This window comes from Diabrotica undecimpunctata, chromosome 4 (assembly GCF_040954645.1).
Source record: "Diabrotica undecimpunctata isolate CICGRU chromosome 4, icDiaUnde3, whole genome shotgun sequence".
In the NCBI taxonomy this organism is placed as follows: domain Eukaryota; kingdom Metazoa; phylum Arthropoda; class Insecta; order Coleoptera; family Chrysomelidae; genus Diabrotica; species Diabrotica undecimpunctata.
The window spans coordinates 54,024,328-54,045,310 of NC_092806.1; the positions used below are offsets into that span (position 1 = coordinate 54,024,328).

General features: G+C 32.1%; 2 non-coding genes across 2 annotated transcripts; both read left to right on the top strand.

Moving 5' to 3' along the window:
* Positions 1-274: 274 nt before the first annotated feature.
* TRNAM-CAU (transfer RNA methionine (anticodon CAU)) lies at positions 275-346 on the top strand. Its single transcript has one exon. It is a non-coding gene; the product is annotated as a tRNA-Met (tRNA).
* A 734-nt stretch (positions 347-1,080) lies between these two features.
* TRNAI-AAU (transfer RNA isoleucine (anticodon AAU)) lies at positions 1,081-1,154 on the top strand. Its single transcript has one exon. It is a non-coding gene; the product is annotated as a tRNA-Ile (tRNA).
* The last annotated feature ends 19,829 nt before the right edge of the window (positions 1,155-20,983 follow it).

A 20,983-nucleotide genomic window follows, 5' to 3' on the forward strand; every position in this document is an offset into this window, starting at 1 on the left:
CGAAATGTAATTAGGAACGCCGATCGTGCATTGCATACAAACAAAGAATATAGACGCTTATATAAGCGTCTATATTCTTTGATACAAATAAAGGCAAAGGGAGTGATGATGAATATAATAATTATTCAAAGGAAAAAAAACTTCTTAGATAAGAAATATTACAGCGGTTGTTAAATTATTTGTAATTAATATTTAAATTATAATTTATAATAAAAATATTATACCATAATATACTTCTTGGTTTATATGTGTATCTAATACAATAGTGCTCATCAGCAGAGTGGCGCAGTGGAAGCGTGCTGGGCCCATAACCCAGAGGTCCGTGGATCGAAACCACGCTCTGCTAACAATTTTTGTTTTTTTTTATTCTAAAAATATTTGATTTATTTGTTAAACAGCTTTTTAACGAAAATACAAAGTAAACAGGTTTACACTATTGATTCATGACATCAATTTTTTGTTTTTTTTTATTCTAAAAATATTTGATTTATTTGTTTAACAGCTTTTTAACGATAATACAAAGTAAACAGGTTTACACTATCAATTCATGCCATATTTGTATTGCAAGTATTATGTATAGCATTATAGTAAACTTTAAAAGTTTCTTTCAATAGTATTATATTATCGTCAATTCAATTGACATTGCGGTTTGCTGACACTATGTTGTGCCACCAATGGCACCATAATTATTGAAAATCACATTTGCATTTGCTTCATTTATATATCCTTTGCTCCAGTTTTAGTTAGTTTATAGAACAGTCCCTGTTACAGTATCGACTTTTTACTAAAAAATGTTAATATAAGCTATACGGTAGGTATATGTTGGTACTTAATTCGGTATGGGGTTAATTAGGTACCTATTATGTAATAAAAATATTCCTACCGGCTCTATAAGATAGAGTGAGTTAAAATAAAATTTAAAAAAATTAGAAAACTTAAATACAATGGCGATATGTCTAATGTCTTGTATTTTCCTGTGATAATAATTAACTAAACAAATAATAGTCTTTATTATTGTATAATATCAAAATATTTTATTCACTCTGTTTAAATTCGAATAGTTCGATAAATAAGATATCTGGCCCATTAGCTCAGTTGGTTAGAGCGTCGTGCTAATAACGCGAAGGTCGTGGGTTCGATCCCCCCATGGGCCAAAGTTTTTGTAAAATTTCTTTTTTTAGAAAATTATAATATTATATGTTATAATTATTTATAGTTAGAAATACGTATTTCTGACTATTTAGTCGTCATCACTACGGTGCAGCAAGGTTAGAAATTAAAACGCATCGAAAATTCGGAGAAAGAAAATTCGAAAATAGAATACAGGTGAGGTGAAAATACAATTTGGCGGGGATGTGCGAAAAACTCAACCGGTTCTTTTCATCAAAAATTTGAAAAAAGGGCCACAATACGTCGATGGATTTAAGCCATGTAAAGAAACAACGAGAATCCAGTGAGCCTGTGGTTCTTCGATCGTAAAGAAGTGGAATTTATCAGCTAAGAGAACTTTAAATTTAATATTAAAAAAGTTATAGCTTCACAAAAAATCTCCTTTTTTAGAATAACTCAACAACTTAAAAAGTTACAGAAAAATTTTATCAAATGCGGGTTTTACATCAAGAATAAATTCACAAAGATATTCACGAATTTATTCCTCAATTTCTGTGTCAATAAATTAGTGAATATCTTGGATGTCAAAGTTTCTTTGACTTCAAATAAATTTTTACATCAAGTGCCATTATTTTATTAATACCCAGGCCCGTTCATAGGGTAGTGAGCGCCTGCGTGCAGGATTTTTTGTGCGCCCCCATATTATGTTTTTAAGATACCTATATCATAACATGTTCTTATTGAAAATACGATATGAATATAAAAAGAAAAATACAACGAACCATGTTTGAAAAAAGGTTTTATTTTCAAAATTAAATAAAGAAAAAAAGTCATTTTAAAACAATATTATTATGTAAGTTAACAGTAAGAAAGAAAACACTCAATTCGCAAATTAATAAGGCATTCTGCAATATAACATGAAACAATAACGGAAAGGAGATACTCTCAATGCAAAAAGCTTTATTAAATAATACATATATACCAAGTGAAAAATAATTAAATAACAAATATTGGAATTACAACATGACACGTCGTGCTTTCACATATGCAAGCTCATTAATCATTTCATTGTGATCAATGGCTTCACAAATTTTATTTTCAATTGAAATAACTGCCAAATCTGATAGCCTTTCTTGGCACATTGACGTTTTTAAATAATTTTTTATGAGCTTTAGCTTTGAAAAACTCCTTTCGCCAGATGCCACCGAAATTGGAAGGGTCAGGAATATTCTCAAGGCTATAAATAGATTTGGAAACTAGGATTGTAGATTTTTCTTTGTTATATAATTTAAAATATCTATCGAATCCGAAATTTTGCTAGAGTCTGTGAGTGGGTTAAAGAACTTTGTATGACAGAATTTCATTATGCAAATCAAGACCATCAATAACGTTGCATACGTTTTCTTCATGTTGAATTTGTAAAGCTAAATCCAAATCCATACATGAACTTTTAATCACATCAGAATCTAGATTTTGAAAATTACCCAAAAATCCAAATAAATCGTGGCACTTATCTATTCCAGCAAAGCGTCTTTGTAGGGATTGAATTGTTGTGTCCAAAATTTGAAAATAAAAACTGATCTTAAATTTTTGTTTTGGATCGAATACTGTTTCATCTGTACCTTCATACGAAAATTAAAGCTTAGTCTTTCTTTGTCTTAATAATGGAAATGTTTGCTCTACATCACTTTTTTCTGCTTCTGTTACAGCCTCATTCATGAAAATCTCGAAATGTTTGTCTAACCTTTTTTCAGTGAAATAAATAATAAAATTTTTTATTTCTGTATGGCATTTATTTAAAGTTGTATTTGGACTCTGGACCATTTTACTTACTATATTAACTTTTGTTAACACATCATGCCAAATTATAATAGAAAAAATAAATTTGAACGTTTTAATTTTGTCTAATAGTGACCTTGCTGAATGTTTCGTGTTCATGTCTCTTAATATTGTTCTGAAGCTATTTTCTTGTGGCATTTTAAAGTAATTACTATTTAAATGAGAATAAGCCACAATTAAAGGTTAAAGTACGTTTATTGACGTTTCAATTTCCACTTAGGAAATCGTTCTCAAAATACAAACATTAGTAGATTAAACATATGTAAACTAAAAATAATTTGATCAAAATCAGAATTTGATATCACACCGAAAAGCAAATCTTCAATACTAACTGTTTAATTTACGAATGTTTGTATTTTGAGAACGATTTCCGAAGTGGAAATTGAAACGTCATGTCTCTTGAATTATCTTCCACCAAATCATGTAAACTTTTACAAATTTCGAGGAATTGAAACCTAAGAGGGCGAATGGCTTTGACTCGGCTTTCCCATCGTGTTTTACTTACTAATTTTAAAGTTAAGTTTGGTACATTCCTTTTTAAAATGTCCCATCTGTAGGCTGAAGCAGAAAAAAAAATTAAACAACTCCTGAGTAATTGAAAAAAAAAACCTATAGTCTCATACGAAATTTTAGCTGCATCATTGACACTTAAATTAAAAGTGTGAGCTGAACAAGGCAAAAACATTGCTCTGGGATTAATTTTTAGAATTTGAGCTTGAAGGTCCACATGCTTGCCAGACATATTTGCCCCATTTGCCTCATGTCATCAGGGTTTATTTCAAATTTTGATAATATTTCTCCTTTTAAAAAATTGAAGAGCCGTTCTCCTGTAGTATTTAAAACTTTGAAAAAACCCAGAAAGTGTTCTCTAATTTCGACTTCATATGGAGAACAATAAACGAAGCGAATTATGACCGTCAGCTGCTCAACATGGCTAGCATCTGAAGATTCATCCAAAATAATTGAGTAATGTTTTGCTGTTCTGAGGCAACTCAAAATTTCTTTCTGAATATTTCTTGACAATAAATGAATTAATTCATTTTGGAAGTGATTGCTCAGGTAATGAGGCATATTTCGACACAACCTTTTAGACCTTCGAATATTGCTCAGGTGTTCCATCATAATTGGATCGAATTTAGCAATCATTTCAACTAATTTCAAAAAATTGCCATTATTAGTCTCATAAAGATTCGTACTGTCACCCCTAAAAGCTAAATTTTGGCCAGCTAAATACTGCACAATACAAATCATTCTTTTAATTATTTAACGCCATCGCTGTTTTTCAATTTCATAATATTTTTGTTGCTCTTTATCAATAGTACATTCTTTACTCAAACGCGGCGAGCGGCATTAGACGGCGCGTCATGTGCTGACACTAATAAAATTGTAGGGTGGTAATTTAATTAGAAATTTTGGTATAATTATAATAGGGAATAGCAATCGGATGAAGTGATTGCTTTAGCGCTTACCGGGGAAATACTGAACACTGACTTTTTTTGTTTTAGAAGTGAGAATATTTTTGTAATGGTAACCAAATATTTGGCGCCCCTAAAATTTAGCGCCTGCGTGCGGGGCATTCATTGCATACCCGCGAGGTACGGACCTGATAATACCTACCCACGGTTTTATTATTGGATGTTATTTATCGTTGTTTGCTTGAATAAAGATATATTGGAAATATATTGAGAAAACAATAATTGTTTTTAAAAATTGATTAATAAGTAATGATTGTACAAAAAATTAGTGGAAATTACATGTAATTAGTGAAAACTGTTCATTTTTAGATGGGAGATAATTTCAAATAACTTAACCCTCTACCGGTTAAGAGCATGGTACAATAAATACACAAGGTATGATACATAATGTTCCAAAATCGGTTCGCTTTCGCGCATGACGTAGTCAAGAACGCTTATTCCCGCAACATTTGAATGTAGTATAGGAAAGACTTTTAATTTTAAGTTTTTTATATAATTTGGCTAATTTAATTATAGTAATTATAAAGAGATGATAAAATTTTGTTATCATAATATTTTAATCATAAATATAATTAAATTAAGTTAATTTAAATTTATTGATTTTTGGTACACTTATTTTGTTAACATAGATATCCTTTATAAAACAAGTTTTAATTATCTTTTATTACACGTAGGTGCAACTTATACTCCAGAGTTCGATATTTCAGATGTTTAAAAAGATACAAAAAACTGGTAATGAAGGTACACAAAATTTGTACGTATATACCTACTGAACAAAATACAAAATCAAAATAAATAATGATAAAGTCAACTTTATTTAGATCGGATGAGCTAGCTTGCCATCGAATATTGTAGTGTAGTGAGGTCACACAATATTGCACAACATTTTAAATGGCATCTTTTGTAATATTCAACATAAAATTATCTTGGTATTGTTTATAATAATGATAAAATTAAATTTTTTAATAATGATAACATGATTTAACAAAGAAAAATATCTTATTCTGGTAGATGCTAAATTAATTTTTTCCGAAACAGTTCTTATTGCAAATTGCATAGCAGGCTGAGGCTAGTTTCTTACTTAACAACTCGATATGAAAGAACCATTTAAGGTTGCAGTCTAAAAAAATAACAACAATTTTGCAGTAACATGTTAAAAAGCTTTAAACTGATATATTCATATGAATTCTGGGTCTTCGTTAATCTATAAAATGAAAGATATTATAATGGAGTTTTTTCTAGTTGCATAACTATGCACATCACTCAGTTTATCCAAATGTTTTTAAAAGCACCTATTTTTAACAGCTAACAGGTTCATAAAGATGTGGAATATTCACTTGCGACGTGTATATATTTGTATAAGACATATGTAAGCATGTATCTAAATTATTTTTCTATTATAAAATAGATGACTCAGTCAGTATTGAGTTACTTTAAAATATATTTATTATCTCATAACTTGCAATTTGCAGATAACCGATATTATCGTCGAACTTTTGTTTTTATACAAGCCTTCTGTCTTGCCGGTGTAAAGTCGTCTGAAGTCGATATTTATTGTGTTTTGCGTTTGACCTTATTTGTGCCTTATTTTTATATTATTATATTATGATAAGTAAATTTTGCATATAATAATCGGTAGGTTATAGTAATGCGTATATTTTTTTATTTTACTAAATTTCATTATAACTCATCTAAAATACCATATTGAATTGTAAAACAGGTTTTTCTTTATTGTTATCTATTTTGTTTTTATTTCAGTAAAACTGCTGGGAAATGAGTGACAGTGAAACAGAATACGCAAATCTACTACTATTTACCTATTCACAGTATTTCCTCTGCAGAAAATTTTTAAATTTCAAAGGATTTGCATACAGAAAAAAAGATAATATTAGTATATGTATGAAAACAAAAATAAATATTTCGTCTGAATCCCTAGGAAAAGTAAAGGTTTTATGCTACTGAAAATATATTTTTTATTCAATTATAACCAAAACAAAACATTAAAAAAAAATTTGATCATTTTTTGACCATAATTTCAAAATAGCTATGATTTATAGTACAAAATAGATAGTACGTTAAGCTGTAATAATGGGTTCGAGGTGGTTCGAGCGGTCTTAACTACGTCACACTCCTGGGCCAGCTGTCAAATGTCATGCGCAATATCATACCTTCTGTATTCATTGTACCATGGGTTAAGAGTGCCTTGAAGCATGCATGACAAAAGTCAATGGTTATTACACGCAATAATATTTATTCCCAAAACTGCTAACAGTGCCTACAGACAGTACCTTCATTGTTCTCTTGGTTCGTTTTACCGTTTCGTTTCGTTTGCCGAAACAGTTTAGTAAGAAGTTTCGTATTGTTAAGATAGAAAATTATTTCTTGCTACAGTCCAATTTTCAAAAAAAAAATTATATAGTTTTTCGCATTGGATCTCGTCGTGATTGATACCGTTGAAAAGATAAGAATTTATGAATTATTTTAATATAATATAAGTGGAAGTGAAAAATAAAATTATGAAGTTGTGTTAAAACAGGAAAAGGAAAGCATGCCTCAGAGCACTTGACAGTTTAGATGGAGATTAGTGTCCTCTTTTTATTGTGTTTAGCTGCCTAATTGTGTCATTGTTTTTAGTTCTATTGTGGCAGAAAATGGATTTTCAAAGTCGAAATAAAGTAAAGATCAGCGAAATGAGCGAAGAGGAACAGTGGGCATTTATAGAATCGGTCGAATCAGATGTGAAAACTGATTTTAGTAGCGACGATGATGTGAACGATCCAGATTTTGTGCTTGATGAAATATCCCTCGAGGATGAACAGTATATTACACAGGTGATTCGGCAAATAGATCAAGACGAATCTGCGTTCGTCAATGAAGCGGCCGACTTTTCATTGAACTTGACTGCAGTCGTCGAAGCACTTCAATCAGCTTCGTCAACATTACTTCCTGAACAGAATGTTTTGCACAAAAAAAAGTTGTTACGGCAGAAGAAAAAGGTCAATACGACGTGCCATCAACTTCAACACCGCGTGTCAAGAAACTGAAACGAACTTGTTCTCCATTGCGCGAAATCGAAATTGCTGGTCCATCAATTGTGCCTTCTGCTGGATGTTTCACTGGTGCACGTATGAATTGTTTTGACATAAAAGTATTGATAAGTTTCCTAAACTGGTATTATAACTTTTTCGCAGGTATTGAATCAATAGCTAAAAATTTTCCAAAATCGTATGGCGAAAAGAATCAATGCGTTTGCATGTCAATCGAGTAGACTCAAGCGTACCATCATCCATAAAAGAGATCGAGACACCGATGGAACTATTTCGGTATTTTTTCACTAAGGAATTGGTTGACTTTCTTGCATTTGAAACAAATCGAGCAGCTCGCCAAGCCGATATCAACACAAAATTCACTACTACCAGTGAAGATATTTTTAGATATATTGGCATTCTCATTTACATGAGTGCTTACCGTTATCCCAATTTGGAAAGCTATTGGGGCCAAAACGCGTTTCAAGAAATAGCAAAGACAATGCCCAAAGGAAAATTCATGGCAATAAAACAACATTTATCCTTTCGTGATGAAAGCACTCGAGTCAAGAAAGACTTATTTAAAATAAAGGTGTTGGATGATGACAAATGTGAGTATTGTGGAGAGGAAAGTGATTTAGATCATATATTTTTTGGTTGTTCTAAAAACAGAGTCTACTCATCCAAACTTATAAATGATTTATTAAAATATAAAATAGCAGCTCCTTGGAATATACTATATTTATTATCACTTGGCTCTGTAGATATTTACAACTCCTTAATTAAATTTTTAAAAGACAGCAAATTATCATTATAATTCTCTAAAAATTATTTAGTTAATCTTGTTACCTTTGTCTTAAACCATTTGTATAACTTCCTCCTCTCCGTGACCTAGTGTTGTTGTGTCTTTTATAAATAAATTTTGATGTGTGTCTTTTATTTTGATAGGGCATTTAGGTAAAAATTATAATGATGACTGTCTTAGTCCTTTTGTGTCTGGCTGTATGACGATAAGTCTAAGCCAAAAAAAAAAAAAAAAAAAAAAAAAAAAAAAGAAAGACGAACCCGGCTACGATGCGTTCGAACATCGGTTGACATTCTAACCAGTCGATTCGATTCCGTTCCGAAGACTGCTCGATTGTGCATGGACGAACAGATGTGCAGCACCAAAACAAAACATCATTTACGCTAATACATGACAAATAAACCACACAAGTGGGGTATCAACCTATTATTTGTTTTATGTGATAAATAGCCAAATTGCAAGCTTCCGGTCGATAAAGGTATAAAAGATGAGCTACGCGGCTATTTATGTGAATTTGTAGGCTCTCCATTTGGTGTGGACATCAATACTGTCTTATGGAAAGATAACAAGTCAGTTCGATTGGCATCAACGTACGTTGGTATTGAACCATTCGCCAGATCCAACGAAGATCCAACCAAATATTCAGCGAAAGCAGCTCGCTACGACCAAAAGGCTAAAGCATATTTGGAAGTTGATTGTCCCCAAATGATAAGAGAATATAATAGGAACATGGGCGGCGTGGATTTGATCGACGGACTTATGGACCGGTATCATATTAGAGCAAAATCACACGATGCAGTCACCCGATTGTTTTACCATTTCATTGACATGGCCGTAACTAATGCATACATACTGCATAAACCAATCCACGCGGAAAAGGTCAACGACTCAAGTAATGTCTCGGCCAAATAACAGGTATTGCAATTACCACAATTTCATGAAGCAGTTGCCGCTTCTCTGGTGGCCTACCAAGAAAAACGGCCAGTTGGTCGTCCAAAACCATCAACATCGCGACCATCAACTTCCGTAGATCCACAGCCAGGCAGCTCAAGTGTTGGTCAAAAGTCGAAACATCTACTTCCTGAAGTGCGTTACTACGGTCAAGACCATTTCCCAATCTGGCTCGACAAAGAAGGTGGAAAGAGACGGTGCAAATTGTGCAAGAAGTCACAAACCCAGTGTGTTTGCTCAAAATGCGATCTTCATTTATGCTGTTCCAACGCCAAAAACTGTTTTTTTCGATTACCACACTAAAAAATAATTAATTTTATTTATTTTTGTCATTTATCTTCATTCATTTATTCTTTTATCTCTTAATAACATTTTTTATTGATAATTCTACCTTACTCTTGTCTTGTATACGTGCTCTTATATTCGGCCTAAACTGTCATGCGCCCATGCGTGCCCTGAGGCACTGTTTTACCTTTTGTCTACCTGACATATATTTGGAAACGAGCAAGCTACCTCTGGATAATTTGGAGTTTTTACACGCTAATTGTACTAGAAAAAAAAATTGCCATTTATTTTTTTTTCACGTTGAGAGTTTTGACTGTTAGAGGGTTAAATAAGGACAACATAGCTAAAGAAATAGAAAAAGTGGTAATTTTATTTTTTTTATATGATAGAACAAGAAAATCTAACATTCATTGCATACTAAAAATTAACTGTAATTAGTAGAAATGTTAATCAATTTATTTTGACTTTTGGAATGATGAAGCATTTATTTAAATACAATACCTGCTTGGACCAAGTCGAAGTAAAGAAGAAGGAAAGGTTCAATACTTTTTATAATCTTTTAACCACTATTCATAATATATTCTTACGAGATACCTAAAATAAATAAATATTTTTATTGTTAGAATATTGAGATGTGTAGAATTATAATCAAAAAGACAAGTTTTAAAAAAATGAATACTTAAAAATAAATAAAAAAATGGAAATAACCAGTAATACTACACTAGTTTGTAAGCTGATTCTTTAAAATTTTAATGATTTGTCTTCAACATATTACAATTTACTATATTGAATAGTTGAATATGATAGGGTAGGATTAAACTAAATTTAAAAATAAAATAATTTTTAATTATTATATAATTTAAATGGTAAATAAAGAATAATAATAACAGCAATAAAAGCTAATTTTAATATTTGTTATACACAAACAACTATGATTTTATTCTAAATAAAAAATCATATTTACAGATTTTATCCGTAGGAAACTATGAATAATAAAGAAGTGAGCATCGATATACTATAATATATTGATGGTACTGAGCCTATTTGAAGAAAGAACAAAACTAGTAGCAGACCAACGGCTTCATGTAGAGAAAGAGGAGAAAAGGCACAACAGAAATATATCAAAGAATTGGAACTGGCGGAAGACATGCACTGAAAAGAAATAGATTTTATTAGATTTAAATATTAAATTATGCAAAGAAAAATTTAATAAAAAATAAAAAAAATGTCCTATAATACAAAACTATTTTATAGGGTTCTCAAACATCTTCAACTTAAGGAAGATAAATAATTCCATTGACTAAAATGGTGAACTGAGTTTATTTGTCTAATTTATTACCTTTATTTATTATAAAAATATTTAGTTACTTTAATTTAAATACTTAGTTTATTTAAAGTCTTTATTTACTTTATATAAACAATATTCTTACACTTATCACAACTTATTTACAATTACACAATTTATTTACAATATTTATTTGCGCGTTACAATTAGCAACTCGCCGCGATATTATCTTCAGACTGCCTAACACCATCAGAATCCTTCTATTTATATCAAAACAGCCGTTAGCCTGGGATCTCTCGAAGCCCATGGATGTTGACCTGTGTTGACCCTCGTATTGTCTCGAATGGACGGGAACCCAGACTGGTTTTTATAGCGGCTCGCAGCTGTGTTGACCTTTCCCAGACCGGTTTCTAGCGGGTCGGAGAAAATACTAGAACAAAAGTGAGAGTAACAAAATGTTTACAGGTTTTTAATATGACTAATATATTTTATCGTAACAATGGGAAACTTTCTCTTCCATACACAATCTGTTACATATCTGGAATTCATTATACAAATTTTCAGGATGTCTTGGTGAATTGTTTTAGTGGACTGTGTTCTAGTGAAAGTGAATTTAAAATCTTATCAATAATAAAGGATTATCCATACCTCGTTTTAGAAAAATAATATTAAGTATTTAAAGCATATCCAGGGAGTATCAGAAAATTATTAGAGTTTAAAACAATCTTTGATGTATTTAGAGCATGTATTGTAAATTTTGATACACCCTTGATATGATTTAGATACTTAATGATTTAAAAAGCTGTCTTTTTTTGCAAGTGGCTGTTTTTAAGAATCATGAGCGGAATCTTACAACCTGGGCACTATATTCATATCACTCTATACTTTTTATTTTGCTATCTTATAATACTTCAAATTCAAAGAAACCCATCCTTTCCTGTTTCAGAAGTTTTCTTTAATCAATAGCACCCATATCTCTTGGAAACGTTGATCAATCCCAGTTTTAAACTTTCAAAATGATAAAAACATTTTCTTAAATCTAATAACTAGACCAAGTAAAAGATAGGAATGAAGAAAAAGGTAGAAGACTTTTATAATCTATTATTAATAAATATTTACTATATAATAAAACTATTTGAAGAAAAAGTTGTAAGAAAGGGAAAAGTAAACAATTTTTTAATAAAACTAGAATTTCTTTCCTCGAAATTGTATATTTTTCCTAAAAAAATACATAATCTTATATTCTGTCTTTTATTATAGGATAATAACCTCACCTAGATAACAAACTCAAACTAGTTAAAAACTCTTGACACACGACTTTAAGATGAAAAGTGCAATATAATCAAAAACAAAATAATTATTATCCCTACTTCCCGCCAAATCTACACAGGTTGGTGACGCTGAATTCAAGTCCAATAAATGAGAAAAACAGGACATATTCTATTTCGACAAATTTCTTCACGAACTTATTTATGAATTTATTCACAGTAAAATTGGATGTCAAATTGTGCTTTACACACGTCAAATTTGACCTTGAAGCGACTTCATGAATTTCTTCGTGAATTTATTGTTGGTGTGAAGCCTGCAGAAGATTTTAATTTTTTCTCAATTTCTCATATTTTTACTGTCATATCCTGGACTATATTTGCATGGCACATCACCCGTAAAAAAAGGTGGAAAGATTCTAAAATTGATGTAGGATAAACTTAATCTGTGCTTAGAAGAGACAAACAAACATAAGAGCTTTCAAAATTTTGTACTCGTTATTTGGAACACCCTATGTACTTAGGATTTTATAACCCGACCTTTACGTTCACAAAGATTATCCGCTAAACGTCTGGTATTTGCAAGCGGCATCGATTTCCATTTCCGATTGCGCCGTTCTCATCAACCCATCCTCTTCACTGATTTCGCATTTACTCCCATTATCATTTTTTTTTCAGCAACTCTTGTATTTCATTGTTAATCAAATATTTGTGATTTATTGTGTAAATTGAATTAAAATAACACCAAATACAAAATTTTCTAGATGCAATGACACAAGTGCGTAGTCGAGACACAATAATATGACGAAATTTATAAAAGTTTTAACTTTTTCAGAGCATCTATAAATTTATTCCAGCGCATGAAAATGAAAAGATCATGAATGTTATTCAAATAATAAAATGGGCAAATATATGATTAACACATATTTACCAGAATTTTACTGTTAAACATTTATTTTAAAGTATTATAAAAAAATTCATCTTGATATAAAACTGAATTACTCCACATGGTTATAAAAATGATACATACATCCAAGCATACTGAAGGTGTATCCGTATTTTTAACAATATGTTATATTATGTTCATATCGACGATTTACACATCCTATAAACGCACGCTTTTTAAACGCCCTGTAGCTATTAGCTATCCTATATATTAAACATAACTGCTTACTAACTCCTTAATGTCTTTTACAAAAGTCCATTCCATCCCACTACAGTAGAGGCACATCTTACTGCACAGCGTTATTTTCCTTTTTTCGCATACATATCGACGGCGATGAAGCGAATGCCTTCAGGAGGGCATTATATTGTCATTTCGGGCTTTTATCGGTCGCCCTAGAAAGCCACCCTTTTACTTTTTTTCTTTAGCTCGAGTGGACACGGAATATTTACGCTAAAAAGGGTTGAAATGCCGTTGAATGCTACATCTATACGCTGTCGCTTGAATAGGAGATTTTTGGTATTCTTTTTTTTTTGAAAATGTGTAGGTATGGACATATATGGATTATCTTTGAAATATAGTTTTTTGTTTAGAAAAGAAGCATTTAAAATAATTTATTTGCATGTACATGTCCTAATGCGAGTGTGTTAACCGAACTGCCACTCTTAGTGGTAAGTAGTCGTCGTGACACCGTAGTATTCCGACGTGTGTTTTTATAATTCGAACATATAAAATATCATCTTCAATTATTTGACACAAGTTAATTGCGTTTGTACTATTAAGTAAAATTACTAGTAACTAGTATAAACACTCATAAGTAAGATTTGAAAAAACTTTTTAATAGTTAAAAACTTATATACCTACCCTATACATCGAGATTAATAAATGTTATCGACTGATAGTCTTAGTTCCGAAACCAATCCTTAATGCCATTACTCCCACAAAACCATCTACGAGTTGGATACATTTATTTTCTGTTCAATTTGTTTTTCTGTTTTTCTCACAGAAAGTGCGCCCGTCCTCCGGTCGCGTTTATCGATGGTGATTCTCCGACAAACACAAAGTGATCTTATGAAATTTGCCTACAGAATGCACCTGCCAAGACAATGATAACTTTACACTTCGCGGAATTAATGCAAGAACTGACCTTTCTCTCGGCGTTCCTGACTACTTATAACACTCAAATCGAAGACTTAAGTACAACATTGTTTTCTCACGCGGCAAATATTGCAAGCTGTGTAAATGAGATTGAAGCACTTAGAGATGATAACAAAAAACTGCAGCAATGAGTAACGTCTTCGAAAAATCACACCAAAGCTTTATTCTTATTTGAAGAATTTCAGGCAGAAACTTTAGAAAAAAGAGAGCGCGAAAAAAATTGTAACATTCTTTTTTATAATTAAAATAGTCAATCAATTTTAATCCCTTTACCCCTGTTGCTGATACGCCCATGACCGAATCCGCAAATCGATATGCGGGTGGGCTCGCTCGCCCTTAGCAAATTTTATTGGAACATACCGACTATCACGAACATACCGACTATTCAGACGGGTCCTTTTTGATAATTTGTAAACACAGGCGTAAAAGCTCTCTATAGTATCTTTTTAAAAGAACCTAATTCAAAAGGTTCTATCGCTTCTCACGGTTTTCAACGACAAGAGTCCCGTTACTTACCTAGAACTTTTCTATATTCGGATATCTACCCAGAGATGGAAACAGCCTGTCGTTCTTTCAGGCAAGTTGTAAGTTTTGAGTGGGGAATATCCCACTTTTTTTTTGGAAGCATGTTAAATTTTGAGAGGAAAAAAAAGACTCTGAGCAGGGCAGTCTTCGAGTAAAGACGCGTGCTTATCTTACCGTTCTCTTTGAATTTTTTCTTTAAATGTGTATACACTTAAATTTTTGAAATATCTCCTAATACCATATAAGATTAAATATTGTTATAAAGTACCTCCATTTTGATTAACTTCAGTGCTTGATACTACTAAAGTATAGTAGAATCAGTGAAACAGTGCAGCAGTCATCGAGATTTATTGTAAGTTATCGTATAGATTAGATTACCTTCAATTATCTGGGTGAATATTATTGTAATAATATTACCCAATCCTGGACAAATCTGCGACAACCATTTCTTCACCTGTAGTTAAGGTTAACTATCGATTTAACAATTCAATTAGAACATTTAATATTTTCATACAAACTTTCAATCAGTTAAGAACACTGACTAACTCACAAATAATAATTACGAACAATCAATATTCAGTAAGAACAGTTATTAATTAAACTAAAAACAGTGCGAGACAGACAGTTAACTTACAAACAAGTGCAAGTTGGTTTTATTTTTATAATAAAGAATTCTTGTAATCTTTTTGTATACTTTTGAACTTAAATTTGATTAATTTTGTTTTATTTGCTATTACTGCTATCCATTTTTGCATTTACTGTACCCGTTATCTCGAGATAAGCCCATAAACAGTTAAGAGAGATTTCTTTAATCAGCTTTAGTTGATTTTTTTTTAAATACTACCAGGCTCTCTTCGCTGATAATTTAATTTGTGCATGATTTTATTATATTGTATCTGTAAAGGTATTTCTTGATCATAATACTGTTTATTTCCATATGTATACAACCATTTATTAATTGATGGTGCATTGGTTTTTACTTGTGTATACATTCAGCCGAATATTTAATTGTGTTGTTGAATATATTGTTTTGTTTGTTTTCAGGAGAAAGATCAGGCTGATTAAGTTTTGTAGGTAAGTACTCTCGAGATATTTATTATTTGTTTATGTAGTGTGTTGACAAAATTTATTTAATAATTAACTGTTGATAGCTTTCCTTGTATTTGGTCTCAGAACCTAAATATCTTTCATTATCTCTTTTCATTTCTAAGGTTTCTTAAATTTCCCCTTGAACTCCAAAAATTTAAGTGGCGCCCTTTTTCTATGTTATCTTATCTTTGGTAATTTTACCCATCTATCTTTTTGTTTATTTCTGTATCTTTTCTATTTTATCCTGTCCTACCTTTACTTATTTCGTCCGTTGGACCCATTCCCGGTTCCAAAAGCTAGTTTCGAATCCACGACTCGCTCTCCACCAACCATCTGGCTGTCGTCCGCAGTGTCTCCATTGGTGACCTTCCTAGCACCATACAAAAAAGGTTTCTTAGGTTACAAAATGTTGCTGAACGAGACGCTTCTGCTAATACAACTCGTGCAACTAATGTTTTAGCGCCCTTGGACTCTAAAATAAGTAAATTCATTAGCACTGGCACTTATTTAGATAAAATCAACGGCAAGCCTCGGCCATTTAAAATTTCCCTTTCTTCAACTGAAGTTGCCTAACTTATTAAAGAAAAGTAGATAATTATCATGCTCATCCTATCCAAATGTATCCATTAGATAACCCGACTCCCATTTAAAGGCAACATTTAAGTGATCTCGATCAGGAGCTGGAAAGTAGGAAGAACACTGGAGAACAAGTCCCAATAAAGTATATTAGAGACATACCTCGTATTATTCCGATTGCTCAAAATAAACGGTCACGCGAAGACGAAAATATTCTCCAGTAAATTAATCTGGCATCAAAATTATTAAAACATTTCCACAACACAATTAATATCACATTCTGGAACTGTCAGGGTTTTAACAAATTGTATGCATGAAATTTGTAATGAAATTGGGGATCTTAGTATTTTATGTACTACAGAAACTTGCTTCAGTCATCCTCTGGAAATTACCTTGGATTATCATTTAGCTCATCATATAATTCAAATGGAGGCTACTAAAGAGTAATAAACTGGAAGAGCAAGTGGTGGATTTATGATACTTATTAATAACAAATTTAGCTCATATTTAATTGAAACGTCTCCATGGTTGATTGTATGTCTTGTTAGTCTTTTAACACACAAATTTATCACCTGCAATGCATATATTTAAACCTAGTTTAGATTTTAGTACTACTCTTGAGATATATCAATTAGCTTTAACTGATGGTACGAAAAAATATAATACCTATAATTATACCTACAATCATTGGTGGCGATTGTAACTCACATATTTCAGATCTCGATTCTTTGCCTAGCAAACTACTTGAAAATACCAATTTGTTGATATAAGATCCAGCCGTAACAAGGTTTTAACCCTACAATGCACAGCGATGTAGCATTAGTATTTGCATCACCCTGTATTATCGCTTCCACGGTACCGTGTAATAAATTTTAAGCTTAGAAGACGACTGCATTCAATTATGTACTATCCGTCCATCTGAAAAACAGTACCTAGAATATCATATAATGCACACTAATCTTATGTGTGTTATTTAGTGTAAGGGGATTAGTTCACGTGGTTACACTATTTGTGCTTTTGTGGTGGTTTATTTTGCTAATAACTTGGTAATTCTTACCAGGGTGAGTACACAAAATTATTGAGCTATTTGCAACTTTAATAAAATAGTGTTAGTTGATATAATCATTGAAGAACATATTTACTTTTTTGTAATTAGAAAAATAACAATCGATTCAAATTTGATTTACTGCGCTTTCGAATACATAATTGCACATAAAAAATAAGAGTTGGAACATTATATGATACGTTAGCAAAAATGATAATTTCATTAATATTATCATTTTTTGTTGCAGATGTCTCTTTTATATAAAGATGGACATAAAACAATTCGGTTGGATGAATTAGACAACGATCGATGGTTTACTTGATTTATTTGTAAACATACGCAGTGGCAGTGAAAATGAAAATAAGACGACTTTAGTGACGACGAGGATGAAACTGGAGAGTATACAAATATACCTATATTCACTACAAAGTGAATACTGTAACATGGATAACTCAGATGACAGTGGAAATGAAGTGGAAAAAGTTGCTACTAAATCCAAAAAGACTTCTACCAATGGTGTTTCTATATATGAAGTAGTAAAATGTAAGGAGTTGCTATGGAGAAGGAAAAAGATAGGTCAGATACCATCAACATTTACAGGGAATACGACTCTGCCAGATGTAGTTTTATATTTACAGATACCATACCAATTTTTTAAATATTTCTTCGATGACGATCTCATAGAAAATATAGTTAAAGAGAGTAGTAGATACAGCGTTCAGAAAAATCCAGCTAAACCTTTACTAATTATTAAGAATGACTTGAACAAATATTTAGGCATTTGTATAATTACTTCTGTAGTTTCAATACCTAATATAAGAATGTATTAGAATGACTCTATTGGATTAGCAATGGTCCAACATGCTATGAGTCAAAAGTCATTTGAAAAAATTCGCTCTAATTTACATTTTAATAACAATAAGATTGATGCAGCCGGTGACAAATTAGACGGATTACGACCTGTTATAGATTCCCATCACCAAAATTTTTAACAATATGGAAGAAATGCTGTCTATAGATTAGCAAATATGTACAACAAAAGCTTGCCACTATATGAAGCAATACTTGCCGCTCAAACCACACAAATGGGGATATAAGCTTTTTGTGCTTTCTGGAGTTTCAAGTTTTTGTTATATATATATATATATATATATATATATATATATATATATATATATATATATATATATATATATATATAAGGATTTCCACAGTTTTCACTGTATTCCTTCACTCAACCGTTTTCTCCAATTTTTCCTGTTTAGCCAGTCCCCTTCCTGTAGGTTTCTTCTACTCATTGCTTCGTCCACCTCATCTCTGAAAGATCTTTGGGGTCTGCCTCTCTTTCTTCTTCCTATCGGGCTCCACTCTGTTATTCTATTTATCCACCGATTTTGGTCTGCTCTTCTGACATGTCCGTACCAGGTTAAGCTCTTCTGTTCGATGTAGTCTATTATGTCGGAGTTCATGCCCATTCTCCTCTTAATCTCCATGTTATTTATTTTATCTCTTCTTGTTACTCTGCAGCTTCTCCTTAGAAATTCCACCTCTGTTGCTTTTATTTTGTTTTTAGTTTTCTTATTTATTGTCCAATTTTCACACCCATAAGTGAGGATACTTCTTGTCATGGTATTATATATTTCTTTCTTTGTTTTCATGCTGATGTTCTTATCCCATAGTACCGGGTTCAATTTTCGTATGCAGTCTCTTGTTTGTCCTAGTCTATTTTTTATATCTTCCTCCGTTGTTTCTTTGTTTGATATTATGAAACCTAAATACTTATACTTGTCTGTTCCTTTGATTTGTTTACCTTCGTCTATTTCCAGCTGTTTTATTTCTGTATTCTCCGTTGTTAGGTATTCAGTTTTCTTTAGGTTTATTTCCATCCCATTCTTTGTATATTCCTGCTCCAGTTTTCTCATCATAAAACTGAGGTCATCCTCGTCTTGTGCGATCACTATTTGGTCGTCGGCAAAACTTAGCGTATATAGATATTCGTTCCTTACTGGTATACCCATTCCTTCGCACTTTCTTTTCCATGGTTTCAGGGTTTTTTCCAGGAATATTTTGAACAGGGTGGGGGATGTGGAGCAACCCTGTAGTGGTCCCTTTGTCGTCTTAAATGGACTGCATATTCTATTGCCCGTTTTGATAGCTACTTCGTTATTCTTGTAGAGTGCTTTTACCTCGTTTATTAATCTTCGTGGAACTTCGATGTTTTCCATTGCTTCCCATAGCTTGGTTCTAGGTATTGAGTCATATGCCTTCTTAAGATCAACAAAAGCCAGATGGACGGATCTATTTTTGGCCATTCTTTTTTCTATTAGTTGTTCGACCGTGTAAATGTGATCTAAGCATGCTTTCCCCGCTGTGAAACCTGCCTGGTCCTTTCCGATTTTATCTTGTACATATATTTCTAATTTTTCCTTTATGGTCTTTCCATACAGTCTGCCTATAGACGATATAATGCTGATTCCCCGATAGTTTTCGCAGTTTTTTCTATTTCCTTTCTTGTATATTGATGTCATATATGCTTGGGTCCATTCTGCCGATAAGTCTTCTCCATTCAGTGCTCTCTCAAACATTTTATGTATCATACGGAATAACTTTTCCGATCCGTTTTTTATCAATTCATTTGGTATTCCGCCGGGACCTTCTGCTTTTTTGTTCTTTAGAGTTTTGATCGTTCTTTTTACCTCAGCTAGGCTTAATTCGATTTCGTCATGTGTGTAGATTTCTATTCCATCTATTTCTGATTGTTTGAATTCGGGGCGGTCTTCGGTTAGCAATTTTTTATAGTATTCTTGCCATTCGTTTTCTTTGATTTGACCGATCTTGATTTTCTCTGTCTTATTTCTTTGGAGCGACTTTAAGATGCGCCATGACTCTGAATTTCTCGTTCCTCCTATGTGCTGTTCTATCTCTGTGCATGTTTTTCCCATCTTTCATTTTTTTTCATTTGCTACTTTTCTTTTCACTTCTTTATTTTTTTTTCTGTATAGTTCCAAGTCCTCATAGTTTTTTGTGTTCAGGTATTTTATATGAAGTTATTTTTTCTCTTTTATGCATGTTAGTGTGTCTTCGGTTAATTTCGTAGTTTGGTGGGTGTATTTTTGGTCCGCTTCTCCAAGAGCTTCTAGGGCTGCTGTCTTCATGCAGGTTTTTATGTGTTCGTATGTTTGTTCTAATGATTCATACCGAAACTCTTCTAGCTTTTGGTCCAATCTTCGCTTATATAGGTCTTTTATTAAGTCTTCTTCTAATAAATTGATTTTGAATTTCTTTTCTTGTGTTGAACACGTATTGACAGGTGTAGCCGGAGCCGTAACTTGGTCAGACTCTCCCTGGGTCGGTTTCTGTTGGGTCCATATGAAGGGGAATTCCATCCAAGCGATTACTAGTTTGTGATCTGTGCCGCATTCTGCGCCTCGCTTTACTCTCACGTCTTTTATTTTTATCGAGCTTTCGTGGTTTACTATAACATAATCAATAATAGACCTCAATTTTCTTGTTTCTTTTGTCCAAGTGTATTTGTGTATGTCTTTATATTTGTAGAAGCCGTTTGTGATCTTTAAGTTGTTTATTTCGCATAGCTCAATCAATCTC